This window comes from Diadema antillarum, unplaced genomic scaffold (assembly GCF_040938485.1).
Source record: "Diadema antillarum isolate AM-2024a unplaced genomic scaffold, OU_Dant_1.0 scf00000066, whole genome shotgun sequence".
NCBI classification, from domain to species: Eukaryota; Metazoa; Echinodermata; class Echinoidea; order Diadematoida; family Diadematidae; genus Diadema; species Diadema antillarum.
Window position 1 is genome coordinate 3,621,579 of NW_027270955.1, and position 17,567 is coordinate 3,639,145.

Sequence of the window (17,567 nt, forward strand, 5' to 3'; positions counted from 1 at the left end):
TTCTTATCCTGCCAAGCACAAAAAATTACTTGCGCAAAAAAATATCCAGTTTTACAGTATTGTACTATTAAAGTGACTCACAAACTAAATCCTTCACCATCAAAACTGACTGAATGCGAGAATACGGGTGTTGATTGCATGGTTATGACAAACCAAATTCTTTTGGAGGTTGACAAAGAATGTACATATTCATTTCCTGTTTAACAGCCAAAGGGAGCTTATTTGCAACAACCATCACTGTCCTCACTCCAGAAGCAGAAAGGCATTAACTCCCTATTGCTTGAAAGTTTTAATGCCATTCTGCTTGTTATCTGACTTTGAGCAAATTGAGGGTGATGTACATGTAAATCATGCAGTAGATTCAAGCAAAGATCTTGACCAATATTTCTTGCAGCACATAAATCAATCTCTGGCCCTGTCAGGGATACTGCAGTAGTCCCTTGCTGACAACTTAGAATCAGTACTTTCAGATTTTTATGTATTACCATGGTGAAGGATTCACCAGAAATTTGTATAAATAGAGTTGTTTCAGAGTAAACTGCACACTTGGGGGAAGTGTGCACACATTTTAGTTGTGATATTGTTTGAAAAGTTGTGTTTTTGCATTAATCTACCAGCATTTGTTATTCCAGTGAAACTCTCAGTCTGTGAGTACTAGTACTTTCTTACTCATCATAATAATACTTTACAATTTCTACATTATCACAAGTTGTTTACTTCAAAAGGAAAATATTGAAATAAACATGGACTGAAGCCTTGTCCTGAGTACCGTAAAAAGAATGTTTGCATGCATTTTAATTTCGCAAATTTTGCGAGAGCCAAGATTCGCGAAATTAAAATGCACGCAAAGGCTCTCGTCTACACCATATGCATTGAATGGCCCAGGCACTTCGTGAAAATTTCATGCCGTCAAAAAGATCATCGGCTCCAATTTGCGAAATGTCATGCCGCTAAATTGTCATGTTTTACGGTATACTCGGGCAGGTGTCTATGGAAAATGCGTGTTACAGCATAATCAGTTCGTCCTCAGTAGGTTAAAGGTCAGTTTGACACCAGGGGTGATGATAGACAGATATTATCGCTACATTGACACAATGTGTACATTACATAGTAGCCTTTTGACAAGGCCTCGTGGCTAAAGATTGAGACTAACTCACCACACCGAGCACTGCGAGAAATGGGTGAACGCGAGACCAAGTGGCGCAGCCACGAGGCCTTTTGAAACTTGGGTTTTTTTCCCTACTGCCTCCTGACGAAGGAGAATATGAATTATTCATATATTCATGAGTCAGATCACAGTGGATATGCTAATGAGGATGTGTCAAAGCTGCGCTGGTAATGCAGGCAGCTACAGATGAGCATGGAGCTATGTAGCTCCATGGGATGAGCGAGCCGCCGACATGCACACTTATGCGTATTCATTAGATGCGACGGCGTGAGCAATGTGGTTCCTGATTGGCTGCTACCCTTTTTGGTAGGAGAATCGGCGAGAAACAGGGCTCGAGTTAAGAAATTCATGTTAGGTTTCAAAAGGGCTCGCAGCTGCGCCGCTCGGTCTCTCATTCACCCGTTCTCTCTCTGTTAGTCTCTTTTTCAGCCACGAGGCCTTGCCAAAAGGCTAATTACATAGGGGATCTGTGTACTGCAGATAGTGCCCTTGCCTTTACTTGTTAGCGCTTGTATTCTTTCTTTCAGTGCTGATGAATAGAGATTATCTAATCCCCTAATCCCTGTTATGTCACCATGGCCTCCAGTTGAACCATGACACATTGCTACACCTGGGTGGGCTTCAAGTTGCTATTTAAACTAGGTTAAAGGTGCATGGTCCCGGTAGTGTAGAGGGCGCTGTTGATGATACTGCCGATCACTGTTAGCATTGATATGAAGATTACCGAAGTTGAGCTGTCATCAAGAGTAAAGTACATAGGTGTTGCTAAATAACGTTGCCTTCGTTGTCTTCTCTGCGCATCGCGCAGTCTGTAATAATGCCAGGGTGCGTGCATATGTGCTTGTTATTATGACATCACAAAAGAAGATTGCTAAAGCTGTCATCCCCCTCAGCCGAATCATGAGCCGAACTGTGATCGGACCACTGACTACAGTGAATCGGACTTCTTCGGACTCGGGGAAGTGGGCCAAAGCGTAAGCGCCAAAGAGGAGTCGATAGCATAGGTCTCTATAGGAAACTTGCACCGTGTGCCCACATACGCATTTGACTAAAACACCTGGACCATGCGCCTTTAAGTTTTGATGGATTAGTCATTATTATATTCCACATACTAAGAATCTTGCTATAGGATTGGTCAAGAGATGATCACGTGATAAAGCGTAGTTTTGCCCATCACATCACCTGAGAAGAACTAGGTCACTTGATAGTACACAGTGCAACGCACTTTCCCTTCAGTGTCGCGCGGTACGCGCAGCAAATTCATTGTTTTGTCATCTATGAAGACAGCTGTTTGTTTTGCTGATCTCTGGCAGTCTATACAGTCTTAACGCGAGATGAGTACGCGCGAAATAAAAGTGCGTTGCACTGTGGACTATCATTTAACTAGGTCACTTGATAGTACACAGTGCAACGCACTTTCACTTCAGTGCCAAGCGGTGCGCGTAGCAAATTCATTGTTTTGTCATCTATGCGCACACGTAGCCTAAGCCCTAAGGATACCTAAAGACAGCTAAAACGGTTTCAGATGTGGGATAAAATGGGAGTTTCTAGGACCCTTGATGTGGAATATAAAGCAAATAATCAACTTTTAGTTTCAGGCAATGAGACAAACTATCACTTCCTCGGCGATCTGAATGTGTACGCTATCTTTCCTCAGCTGCGCTTCAGAAAGATAGCTACATCCAGATCGCCTTGGAAGTGATAGTTTGTCCCATCACCTTCACCAACGTTGATTATTTGCTTACCATAAAAATTTACTATAAAAATTAATTACTGAATGCTGATGAAAAAACACGTCAAGTTTATGCCTGGGCGCATAAAGGGTGTACACTAGTAGTAGCATCATCATCGTACAGTGCATTCTTGTTAGAACAAACTTGGTTATAACAAGATTCTTGTCGCAGCAAAGTTTAAATTTAGGCCCGCAAATCATCGTCTATATATCTTTATATGGTTCACTGTTCAGTTATATCAAAATTTCGATATAACGAAAGAAATCTGCTGGTCCCGAGGAGTTTGTTATAATGAGAGTTACCTGTATCCCATTATATAAGATATCCTTTTCTTTAATCATGACATAAGTCGGGCTTGAAATGCATAGGTTGAATCGATCATAAACTCCAACACATTTCATTTCATTTCATTTATTAATGAATTGAAAGATTGAATGAAGGATATTTATCTATTTATTGCCATATTATGACATGGCAATTCTCCAAAGATTAGGTCAGGCTGGAGACCCAAATTCCATTGGTTTTGGGTCAAAGTTATTATTTCTTCAGAGGAGGGGAAAATATACACATATGCATGTATTTGTTTGCAGGATGTCAAATAGCTGAGCACAGAGTTGTGCATACCTTTGTAAATTAGCATATTTGTACATAGAAATGTGTTCAAAGTGTGAATAAAATAATAGTCTTCTTCAAGATGCTTTGTTTTAAATAGAGTCATCCGTTTCTTCTACTGTGTGTAGAGTTTATATCGTGTCACGCTTTCAGGTCTTGAATAGAAAGGGGAACAAAATTTACCCCATACTTTCTTGTCTTTGAATATCAGAATATCATATCAAACTTCTCTTCTTGAATAGATAGAAAAAAATTGAGATGTCGCATGCTATCTGCCCTTGCGTTGGAAAAAAAAAAATCACACAATCCTGCTCTTGAATAAAAGAAAACTTCACATATTTTTTGCCCTTGAATACAAGAAAAAAAAAATCATATTCTTTCTGCCTTTGAATGGAAAATAAAAATCACATATTACTGCCCTTGAAAAGAAAAAAAAATCATGCTTCCTGCCTTTGAATAGAAAACGAAAATCATCTACTCGCTGTCCTTGAACAGAAAAGAAATATACGTTGTATATCACATTCTCTCTCTCTCTTTGAGGGAAAAATAAAAATGGAAAACAGATAGCGTCACTTTATGATATCCGTCCTTGAGTAATAAAAGATGAGATTCAAGCCTGTCTTTTGATCACATTCCTCCATAAATAAATGACCGATCCTGGCAGTAATTCTAAAGCAATCAGACAGATTAAAACCCTGCAGTGTGATGAATTGAATTTTGTTGTGTTGAAGAGGTTGTTTTTGTTTTATTTTGTTTTGTGTTGTTTTTTGTTTTGTTTTGCTTTTTGTTTTGTCGCACTTTTTGTTTTGTTTTGTTTTGTTTTAGCAGAGTAACATCTGTGCAGAAAATAGGACAAAAACAGGTGTAATCATGCTATTGTACATACAACCTTGTCTGCATGATGATGCAGGGAGTGTGAGGTAGCGGATATTAGTGCTCTTTTTCGCTGTATGCATCTAATCATAACTGCCCTTGGTCAGACTTTTTGCAACACTTTCCCGAACCTTGGCAACTAGTTTCAGTTTGAAGGCTGCGGAGGTGTACAGCGTAAACATGTTAGCAGTGACGGGATTGAGGGGAATCCACTCTGTACCAGGGACAGTATCAATGTGCAATTTTATATGGTTTTTCTGTGCCGTTTCTGAAAGTATTACACTGAGGCTGGGGTAAATTGGTACTTAATACTGGTCCTGCATGAGACACAGACAAAACTGTCTCTGTCATCTTCTCGTAGGATACCACCTGTAGACTTTATACCGTTCCCGAAGATTGCCAGTCACTGGAGCGACCCAGAAGGGATCGGCATCGCATCGCTTACAGCGTCCTGTGGCAGTGGTGTGGGGTGTGTGGAGTGGACGATTTTACTGGGTTTGCACCCTGGATTGACCTGTAACTCTCTCACCTCCATCCAATGTAAATCATATCCACGAAGGACAAAGTAGTTCGCCTCTTACATAGAGAGAAGAGTATGGTCTCCCATCACACCAGAACCAACACTAATTGCAAGCCAAACACGTTATTAACTGAGCAGTCTTGCCGCCTTCAGTTAAAAACAAAAACAAAACAACAACAAATAGGAGTGAAATAAGGCAAATAAACATATAAAAATTTATATACTCCTTTAAATATACTCCTCTTTAAAAGAAATCGAGATGGATTTCCTCGCGTATTACCAGCATACCTATATCGTAAAAGAAATAATTTTGGTTTTTAGCATCACAACGTGGAGCCTGCATGGAGGCAGAGTTGTATACGTAATAGCAGCGAGGCAAATTGGTAATTCCATTCGCCATTATATTGTCCGGGTTTTTTTTTACTCAGGCGTTACACATGTATATCAGCATTTGGCTGAGACCCGACTTCAGATTTCTAATTTTTTTTTTTTGTGATATAATGAGAAACCTCTTGTGAAATATGAAAGAGCGTGTAATTTCAAAAGGAATTCAATGTTCATTTGATGAAAGTTTGTTTAAATATAGGCCTACATGAGATACCCAAAACGAAGGGATCCTGATAAAAGCTGGGACCCACCTTTTTATTAGGACCCCTTTGTTTTATTTTGTTTATGAATATCTCAGTCATTTCAAAACAGATTTATATCAAAACTTAGAGTTCCTCATAGAATTCACTTATTTTCATGAGTGACTTCTTAGTATCAGTGGAATCCCAGTATAACGAGTTCCTTGGGACCAAGACAATTAGTTCTTTATATCAGGTATTATGTTACACTAGCAGCCAATAGGCGCGGTCAGACTGGCAAAAGATCGCGAAGTTTATTCAGATCTCGAAGGTTTGCCAGTGTGACCGTAAACTTCCCACGAAACTTCTCGATCTGTTTGCGGGCGTGCCTCCCCGAAGCGCGAGGCCATTGTCATGTACAGATGTGCATTGTTACGTCACAATCACTAGCCGTCGGACGGCACACTCTTTCTTGCGCGCGTACCAATGGCCCTCGACAGAGTCTGACCGCGCCTATTGAACAATACAAAACAAAGGAAATGAATTCATTGGGACCAGAGAAATTAGATTGTTATATCAGATATTTTGTTATATGAAATCTCTTTATATTGAGTTTCCACTGTATCGCGCCCAAAGTTAAAAGCTCAGTCCTCATCGCCACCATTACCAGCCAGCCCTTTTACATCTAACGCGAACGCTAAGACGATGCACTAAGCCTTCCGCTTTTGGAAACTGCTGTATTGCACAAGTGCAGAACACCATTTTTTTTGTGTGTGTGTGTTAATAAACCGCGTCTTATTAATAGCGTTCGCGCCTCAGATCTAAAGCTCGCTATTGTTCCGCTGGAAAAAAAAAAAGATATGGAAGAAAAAACAACCACTAAAGGCACTCATGATTTCGATTCATTACACTGTGCAGAGTTACTAGTATTCTCTCTGCTGCGCTGCAAACATTGCATCATAATACAGCGCTTGGATATTGCGCTTTTACATCTTACATGTTGTCCACAAAAGGATCGATTCTATACGCTGTATTGTCCCGCTTTCCTTGCGAAGGGCATATTCAATGCATAATATCTCTGTTGAAAAAAGAAAGAAAGAAGATAGACTAATCAGATCACTCCATGTACAGAGTTGTAATTTTGCGTGCTCTGTCGATATTTTCCTACATAGTAATCTGTCTGATGAATGTGGCACTAAGTGGATTGGATTCTGTCTGCTATATCGTCACGCTTTCCTGTTGGTAACTGATCTGCGGTGCCCATTTGCGTTGTTAAATCATTTAGACTACATTTACGTCACTCAGTCTGTCCCTAAAAATCTTATGCAAATGTGTGCGTGTGTGTGTGTGTGTCTGTGCTGTGTCTGTGTGTGCGTTTTGTCCATGTGTGTATGTCGGTATGTTCTATAATAGCGGTCACATTTGGTTGAAAATGTCAGGGTATATAGGCCTATCATGACGGCACATTATCTTTTATTACTAGCAAGGGCCCTCTGGTAGAGCCGTGACAACCTCCGTGAATGAAAAATGCCATTATCATACCGATTATCTGGTAGAAAAACAGCCTGGAGCGCAATCTGGAAATCAAGGCAATAAATCGACAGAAGTTTGATTTCTTGCAAAGATACTTCAGAAGGTGATTGAAAATGTTAATGTCAGCAAGTTATTTGGCATGACTTCACACTAGGGACCTAGAAATCAATCCGTTTCTGTTTATAGGACCGTCATTTAAGCTCGCCGATAATCTATCATTCTCTTTTGGTGGCTCGAATCACCTATATATATATATATATATATATATATATATATATATATATATATATATATATATATGATATATGATATATCAAACAGTGCGATCTTTTACATTGCATGGAATAACAAAAATGCAAAGAAGAAAGAGAAAGATAACCAATAAAAATGGAGATAAAATTACACGTAAAAGGGCATTTCTGATAAAACTAGATTAAACATGACATAACTATATTTGGTATTCAAAGTTTTGATTCACAAATATTATGGAGGCACTACTAGCATCCAAACAATCCTGGTGATTGTATGGATATTGGGGGAAATGAGCAGAATCGTTTTCGCTCTTGTTGATAACCCTATTTGAGAAAAATTTCATATTTCTATAGCGCTCTCGGTTAGCTGCATAATTCTTAAGTGAAAGAGCAATAAATATTTAGAATCCCCGGACTCTTGCCGCCCTTGCAAATTTCGGAGAATTCTGTAATGAACGCGGACTTTAACACTAACGCCACATCTCAGCCTGCATGCTCTCTCAAGCTCACCGCTTTCTACAAAGTCGCTAATCCCGCGGATCTAGGAACGGGCACGTTCACCGCATCAAAATTCAGCAAACAAGTCTAAAATCACGCTACAATCGCTTCATGTTGCTGCAAACGCTTGAGTGTAGGTAGGTTCCTATAGGAAGTCATGCGGCGGAATGCGAGAAATCTTATGTTCGGCTGTTCTGCCTCTTGATCCGGCCCCGCGCGCACACCTGTCTGTGACGTCATGTTTGTCCAGACACGTGACAAGGTGAAAGTGGTTTCGTTCTCGACGACTTACGGCAAATTAACCGTTATCGATGAAGGAACTGAATACTAACCCACGCTAGAGAGAGACCACGTCGAGATACTTCCCGAAGGAAGAAATTTCTTAGCACAAGGTTATCCTTCTACTACCCACTTGCCCATACTCACCTTCCCCCACCCCTCCCCCCCCAAAAAAAAAAAAAAAAACCCAAACAAACAAAGCTGAATTCAAATCAAATGGAACGATACGAACTGAAGTTATCTTCAAGCACACACAAAGAATAAAAAATACCCCTCTCATAAAACCCTGATATTCTGTCCAACCTGAAATTCAATGAAATATAAATCAATCTCAATTTGAGAGAAAGAGAGAAGCGTTGCAACAAGAGCCTTAGGCTCTTCTTCTTTTTTTTTTCTAGTTGTTTCTATTGTTTTGTTGTTGTCTTTTTTTCCTTTGGGGTTGGTTGTTTTTGTTTTGTTTTTGTCGCTGTTTTTTTTGGGTTTGTTTTGCTTTGTTTTGTTTTTCTTTTCGTTTATGTTGTGTTGTTGTTGTGGTTGTGGTTGTTGTTGTTGTTTGTTTGTGGGTTGTTTTTTTCTTTAAATGTGGTATATCATGGACTACCCATAGCGTCGGTAAACCAATAGTATATGAGAACAGCACGAGCACCGATGCATAATGCAAATCTCGGTCTTAACGAAAAGGCACTCCCCGTCATTCAAATCCAAGTTATAATTTTGGTAATAAATGGGTTAATAACATATCCCACAATCACTTAAGGCGTCTCCATGGATACATCTCCGGCTTTTCTCGTCAAAGCACTGCTTTTCGGACAAGCACTGATCAGAGGGGGCTAACAAAGATTTACCTGTCAAGGAATGTGGAGCAGAGCTTTGTTGCCATGACAACAAAGATTGATGGAGTGCCAGAAGTTTCATGGAGATGTAAAAGGCACCCACCGTTACCACACTCGACAAATCAACGGAAAACGCCCATTGATCAGACGACATCGTGTTTGTGTAAAATACGGTCATGTCAGCGAGCTAAAAAAAAAGAGACAAAAATACGCGAAAAAAAAAGAAGGAAGATATGGCAGGATAGGAAAGATAGAACATTGTTGTGGCTTTTTGTCGTTGAGCAGAGAAAGTCTTACAAATCCATTAGCTGATTTCATAATCATGGCCGAACTAGGTCTGTTCACGGTGTTTGACTCTGAGATATCTTGATCTGTGATGTAGCAAACGAAGTATTGCCGAACGCATTAAAGTCAGATATGCAGACTTGGTTTATCAATGATGAAAAAAAAAGGAAGAAGAATATTGATAGTTTGTTTGCCTGGAAACGTTCTCGGCTTTGACTTGATGAGGATCTAGGCAATGTGAGAATTTGCTGTAGGTCTGTTTGTGGTATCCAATTTAGATTTAACTTTCTCACACATGATTATGGTTGTGTTATTACTCGCTATGGTGTATAAAGTTGGAATGATTTGCTTCGAGGCGATATGCGTCAGTTTGCTAAAACGAATACTATTATGTTTTGACCGTAATTTCGGCTGGAATATTGTCGGGAAATTTGTGCCTGTATGGTCTTTTTTCTCAAGAGTCATCTTGAAACATGTTTGTTCAGTACAATAGGAATTTGATAATCTTAGAGGCGTTTCATGAAGCATTTTATCGGATATTTCTTAACATACTTGCCTCCAGCCGATCAGATGAAAGAATTTCAGTAGCTAACAACCGTTTGTCATGGGGAAAAAAAAACGCTTCATGAAATGCCCACCTGTTCTGTCAAATTAGTGGGAGCGAAAATGACATCTAACCTTCAATAAGTGTATCATCGCCAAATCAGTGATACCCTGACAGGGAAGTACATTTTGGAATTTACATTGATAACTCATGATAAAGAGACCAATTATATGGCTGTGGCGTTTGATAGTTTGCATGGTAAATGAGGGACAGAGGTTTGTGGTAAATATGTATATGTAATCCTTCAAGAGACAGCTTTTGGGCGAAAACAGACCCTGTAATAGAAAGAGAAGAGTGTAGGAGGGAAGCAACCATGTTACACAGGGAGAGTGTAAGAAAAGCATAATATAAGTAGCGACGGTCGAAGACTCGCGTGACCAATGTTGTCTCCATGTGCTGTTTGAACCTTGATTTTTTTTTTTTTTAACGAGGAGATTTTGTTCATTTCTCAACACTGATTTCCCTTCGCTTCAAATCTATAAAAAGTAGAAGAGTAGACGTCATATGGTCCATGTTCTAAGAAAGGTAAAAAAAAGAACTTGATAAATATGTAGAAGAATCAAAAGACGATCACGTTCTATTTCTGTATTCATGTACTAGGCCGACCATACGGATACCAGACATAAATCAGAACAAATACGAACAACTAGATATTCACAGTATAGGCATACTGTCATATATTCTGGAATTTCTGGTGACACGACATGAGCTAAAGTATACTAACACATCATTTCTTTAAAAAAAAAATGGAAGACCAGCTTTGGTAAGCTGAATATTGCCTATCTTTTCAGATGGAAAATGAACAAACAATATTATGAGGAGCTTTCAACCAAAAGGCGCTAAATCCATTGAAAAAATGATAGATTTAGCGCCTTTTGGAAGCAAGCTCTTCATATATTATAGCATTCCCGACTCCGTGGAATAAAATGAGAAGGATCTGCAGTATAAAACTACAGTCTATTCGACGATGCAGACTAGTCCTATATAATTCTTATTAACCTACATCGTAAATGTAGTTCACGTTTCGAAGAAAGAGGATGACCTTTTCATCGTATGATGTAGTAATTCACGAAAATGATGATAATAACGATACCTCGTGATGGAGCTCGTCCTCTGTTGCCATAGTGATTGTCACCTTGCTACATACTAAAGTTTATGTGCGCTATCTATGTGCCTGGTAACTATTTAGGCCATGGTTGTATGCAAGAGAACGAGAAAACAATCAAGAAAATAAGAGTCTGTTGCGTCTCTCCAAAAGAGTTCTCTCGGATGAAGAGAGGAGCAAAAGATGACAGGTATCTTTTTTTTTATTTGATTATGGCGGTAAATGAGTGAAACTGCATACGTGCAAATGTTCCTTCCAAGCCCTTAATTGTTATCATATCGTCTGCATTAAAAACTAAATTTCGGTATTTAAAAGATGAGTGCCTTGTAGCAAGTCTCTTGTTTTACCATTTATAGTTGATTTCAAGGGCGTACCGAGGGGGGGTGTTTTGGGTGTTCAAACACCCCCCTTTGCCAAAAGGGGGGTGTTTAAGGTGTTCAAACACCCCCCTTGGGCAAGAGGGAGGTGTTTGAGCTATTCAACACCCCTCTTCAGCAATGCTTAGATGTTGACAAATGAAACAAAAGCTGTCTTTACCGCTTTTATTTCCGTTTTGAATTTCGCATTTCCTCTCTTTTGCGTTCATTTTTTTTCTCTCTCTCTCTTCCTTGTTTTAATGTTTGTGTGGATGATGATACAAAGATTTACATAATATCATACGCACTAAAGAACTCGTGTACAGTACGTGTTAATACTACGTTACTGCACCGCGCGCGAAGCTGACGCGCAAACAGAAAACCAAATCAAACAAGATAAAAACAAAACATGAATTCCATGTTTTGTAACGCTGAAATATACAAATTTTCGGCTCGCTCGCTGCGCCCGCTCGCCAAAATTTATCCAAAAAAAAAAGAAGAACAAAACGTAATGATGACGTGGAAATATAAAAATTTCGGGTCACTCACTCGTAGTAATTTAGAGTATTTTTCCAAGTCCTTAGTTTGTTGGCATAAATCGTTATCTATGAAGCCGTCACTATCCCATCTTGATTAGAATTGTAAGATTTAATAACCAAAAAATGACAAGAATTCCATGTTTTGTAAGGTGAAATACAAAAATTGTCGGCTCGCTCGCTGCGCTCGCTCGCCAAAATTTATCAAAATTTATCAGATTTTATATCACCCTAAAAAAAAAAACCTTTTAAGTGCTCGAAAAAGCACATCAAGTGGACTTTTTTAAAGTCCCTACCGGGATGGGATTGGGGTTGAACACTGTTGGTATAAATCGTTATCTATAAGACCGTCACTATATCTTGATTAGAATTGTCATTCGAAGATTTAATAACCAAAAATGACAAGAATTCCATGTTTTGTAAGCTGAAATACAAAAATTTTCGGCTCGCTCGCTGCACTCGCTCGCCAAAATTCTTCAATATCTATTACATTTAAAACACCCTCAAAAAGACCCCTTCTATAAGTACTTGAAAAAGCACATCATGTGGACTTTTTTAAAGTCCCTACCGGAATGGGGTTGGACACTGTTGGAACAAATCGTTATCTATAAGGCCGTCACTATGATTAGAATTGTAATTTGAAGATTTAATAACCAAAAATGACAAGAATTCCATGTTATGTATAAAGCTGAAATATAAAAATTTTCGGCTCGCTTGCTGCGCTCGCTCGCCAAAATATATCAAAATTTAGGGTTGCCTATTTATACATTTAAATCACTCTCAAAAGACCCCTCTTAAATTTATCAGATTTTATATCACCCTCAAAAAAAAAAAACCTTTTAAGTGCTCGAAAAAGCATATCAAGTGGACTTTCGCTCGCATTTAATCGTTATGCTATTCTCCTGATGTTACTGCCAGCAACTGCCAGCAGTTGCACCCGGTGCGCCCCCTCCCCTTAATTTCTAAAGCTAAAAAATATAGCTGCCAACGGCAGTTTGGGGACTTAAAATGTCAACATTTTCAAGCTCGCTCGCTTCGCTCGCTCGCATTTAATCGTTATGCCATTCTCCTGATGTTACTGCCAGCAACTGCCAGCTGTTGCACCCGGTGCAACCCCCTTAATTTCCAAAGCAAATATATATATACATATATTATTATACATAGCTACAAACGGCAGTTTGGGGACTGTAAAATGTCAAAATTTTCAAGCTCGCTGGTCATACCTCCCCCAATCATGAACATAAACCGACACCCTTGACGACCAGTGGCGGATCCAGGGGGCGCACCGGGCGCCCCCTCCCTCCAATGCGAAAAAAAATATATTTACATGTAGCCACAAACGACAGTTTTTGGACGGTAAAATGTCAAAATTTTAAAGCTCGCTCGCTTCCCTCGCTCGCATTTAACCGTTATATTCCATTCTCCTGATGTTACTGCCAGTAATTGCCAGCAGTTGCGCCCGGTGCGCCCCCGCCCCCCCCCCCCCCCCCCCCCGAATATCCAAAGCGAAAAAATATAGCTACAAACGGCAGTTTGGGGACTGTAAAAATGTCAAAATTTTCAAGCTCGCTCGCTTCGCTCGCTCGCATTTAATCGTTATGCAATTCTCCTGATGTTGCTGTCAGTAATTGCCAGCAGTTGCGCCCGGTGCGCCCCCTCCCCTTAATTTCCAAAGCGAAAAAATATAGCTACAAACGGCAGTTTGGGGAATGTAAAATGTCAAAATTTTCAAGCTCGCTCGCTTCGCTCGCTCGCATTTTATCGTTATGCAATTCTCCTGATGTTGCTGTCAAATTGCCAGCAATTGCGCCCGGTGCGCCCCCTCCCCTTAATTTCTAAGGCGAAAAAATATAGCTACAAACGGCAGTTTTGGGACTGTAAAATGTCAAAATTTTCAAGCTCGCTCGCTTCGCTCGCATTTAATCGTTATGCAATTCTCCTGATGTTGCTGTCAGTAATTACCAGCAGTTGCGCCCGGTGCGCCCCCTCCCCTTAATTTCTAAAGCGAAAAAATATAGCTGCCAACGGCAGTTTGGGGACTTAAAATGTCAACATTTTCAAGCTCGCTCGCTTCGCTCGCTCGCATTTAATCGTTATCCCATTCTCCTGATGTTACTGCCAGCAACTGCCAGCAGTTGCACCCGGTGCAACCCCCTTAATTTCCAAAGCAAATATATATATATATATATATATATATATACATATATTATTATACATAGCTACAAATGGCAGTTTTGGGACTGTAAAATATCAAAATTTTCAAGCTCGCTTGCTTCGCTCGGTCGCATTTAATCGTTATGCAATTCTCCTGATGTTGCTGTCAGTAATTGCCAGCAGTTGCGCCCGGTGCGCCCCTCCCATTAATTTCTAAAGCGAAAAAATATAGCTACAAACGGCAGTTTGAGGACTGTAAAATGTCAAAATTTTCAAGCTCGCTCGCTTCGTTCGCTCGCATTTAATCGTTATGCAATTCTCCTGATGTTGCTGTCAGCAATTGCCAGCAGTTGCGCCCGGTGCGCCCCCTCCCCTTAATTTCCAAAGCGAAAAAATATAGCTACAAACGGCAGTTTTGGGACTGTAAAATGTCAAAATTTTTAAGCTCGCTCGCTTCGCTCGCTCGCATTTTATCGTTATGCAATTCTCCTGATGTTGCTGTCAGTAATTGCCAGCAGTTGCGCCCGGTGCTTCCCCTCCCCTTAATTTCTAAGGCGAAAAAATATAGCTACAAACGGCAGTTTTGGGACTGTAAAATGTCAAAATTTTCAAGCTCGTTCGCTTCGCTCGCTCGCATATGCAATTCTCCTGATGTTGCTGTCAGTAATTGCCAGCAGTTGCGCCCGGTGCTTCCCCTCCCCTTAATTTCTAAGGCGAAAAAATATAGCTACAAACGGCAGTTTTGGGACTGTAAAATGTCAAAATTTTCAAGCTCGTTCGCTTCGCTCGCTCGCATATGCAATTCTCCTGATGTTGCTGTCAGTAATTGCCAGCAGTTGCGCCCGGTGCTTCCCCTCCCCTTAATTTCTAAGGCGAAAAAATATAGCTACAAACGGCAGTTTTGGGACTGTAAAATGTCAAAATTTTCAAGCTCGTTCGCTTCGCTCGCTCGCATATGCAATTCTCCTGATGTTGCTGTCAGTAATTACCAGCAGTTGCGCCCGGTGCGCCCCCTCCCCTTAATTTCTAAAGCAAAAAAATATAGCTGCCAACGGCAGTTTGGGGACTTAAAATGTCAAAATTTTCAAGCTCGCTCGCTTCGCTCGCTCGCATTTAATCGTTATGCCATTCTCCTGATGTTACTGCCAGCAACTGCCAGCAGTTGCACCCGGTGCAACCCCCTTAATTTCCAAAGCAAATATATATATATATATATATATATATATATATATATATACATATATTATTATACATAGCTACAAACGGCAGTTTTGGGACTGTAAAATATCAAAATTTTCAAGCTCGCTCGCTCCGCTCGCTCGCATTTAATTGTACAATTATGCAATTCTGATGTTGCTTCCGGCCATGAGGTGCGCCCCCCCCCCCAATGTCTTGACCCACGGTACGCCACTGAACACCCCCCTCTAAAAAAATCCTGGGTACGCCTATGGTTGATTTATACAATCATTTCTTTTTTGTACAGTATAAGTAAATCACATAGCATCGGCAACAATAGAAACATTACCCTAAAAAGAGCAATGTTCCCTCCTAATCTTTGTACCCATGTCGTCTGCATACGAAACTCTATATTGGTGAACACTAGTGTATTGGAGCAAGTCTCTCGTTTTACCTTTAGTTAGTTCATTTACCATCAACTTTTTTTTTTCAACAGTATATGTAAATCACAAAGTATAGCCTCTGCAAAAATGGAAACATTGCTCTAAAAGATTAACCAACAATAATAATTATAGAAAGATCAATTAAAATTGGATTAATCAAACCCTGAACTGGCATTGATGAACACAAATAGAATGAACTTACATAACCTAAGACACTAATTGCAATCATGCAAATAATGTCAAGGTACAATATACAAGGATATGAACATATTGTTCATTGTTCATAATGTAAATATATGAAAATGATAGGTTCATAATTATGTTCAGAATATTTTATGGACTTTCAATATGATATCTATATTGTAGCAAAGGGAAAGTCCATCTTAATATGTTACTTTGTATTAAAACAGATAAATCAGAGAAGTAGAGCAGTGAAAATTTGAGGAAAAATCAGACACACAGAAAGAGTTATGAACTGACAAAGTTCAGAAAAAAAAAATAGTTCGTTCTGACAATGTTAGCGATATGTACGCGTATAGAAATTACACACAAAAATATGCATTCTCAGTCGTCATATAAAGAACATTATTGACAGCGCAAACATCTTTGGGGAATGCCTTTGCATGCTTGAGCAGCGATTCAAGAAAAAAAATACAAAAATCAAAATATGATTATAACAGTATTGTATAGAGCAAAAACGAATGTTAAGCCGTACAGAGGCAGCGTCGTTCAGAGGCTCGGAAGAAAACTTCTGTAATTATTTTTTTTTTCATAGATACCTGCGTCCTTCAATGCTCGTTGCTATGCAGTGAAATTAAAAAAAAAAAACTCACATTGGAAAGTTTGTCGACCTATAGCGAGAAGGGGAGGCACGCGGGGAGGGTAGCAAGAAAGGCATTTGGAGTGGCACCATGGATGAACTTGAATAACGTGTCTTGCTGCCTTATGTTTTATTTAATGGATATACATAACAACCATTTCCCTATTGTTTCCCAACATCGACACTCTACAAAGGACAAACCAAAGGACTATTTGTTAATATAAAGCACGCATTGCTCTGTTAAAAGCCTAAGGTATACGCCATTAGACTTGCTACCTAGCCCTGATGAGCCTTATACCATCTCTGAGGACAGATTTTTCAAAGGTTTTTCCTGTAATCTATCTCTCTCTCTCTCTCCTCCATATTTATTTACATCAGCGTTTGTGTGTGTGTGTGTGTGTGTGTGTGTGTGTGTGTGTGTGTGTGTGTGTGTGTGTTATACATATATTATTCTGCTTATTCATTCCCTCACTTTCATTGGTCGTGACTGTATTCATATATTCATGTATCTATTCATTCATTTATCATTGTATCTATCTACTAGTATTTGCATCTCCACTTACCAGTCTTTACTTTCCGCAGTTGGAGTGGTAGCGTCGTTTGCTACACAAGAACCAAATCTTGGTGTCTTCGTCTCTAGAGCAAAAAATCATCTGTCTTTGATGAGTTCCTAGGTCAGGTGTATTTTGTTCTACAAAAGCATGGCTGACAAGCATACAGTCAGCAGAATGACCACTAAATCTTTATCACCTCAACATGAGATACCGCTAGTGTCTAATGTTCTACAAACTGGGGAATGAAAGTGATATACTCTATTTCAGACCGAATTTTCCACTTTATTTTTGTTTAATTTTTCCCTTCTACATCAGGGAAGCTGCCTTCCCCATGCACACCTCTTAAGTTGTGCTCAATGTCGACTTACCCCTTTTTATTTTGGTATTCATTTACTGAACGCTCGATACGACAGGTACAAGAATATCATGGATATCATATATAGAGCAATACAACATGACATAGAGGGAGAGAAATATATAGAGAAAGATAGATAGATAAAGAGAGAGAGAGAGAGGGTGGGGGAGGGAGATGGGGGGGGGGGTAAGATCTCCCTCTTCTGCCTGAGAGTGTTCCCTCTTCATGGGTACTGATTCCGTGTACAAAGATAAATTTGTCGGAATCAATGCTCACTTAGCGTGTAAGTAAAGCACTGAGCTGTCACATCGCC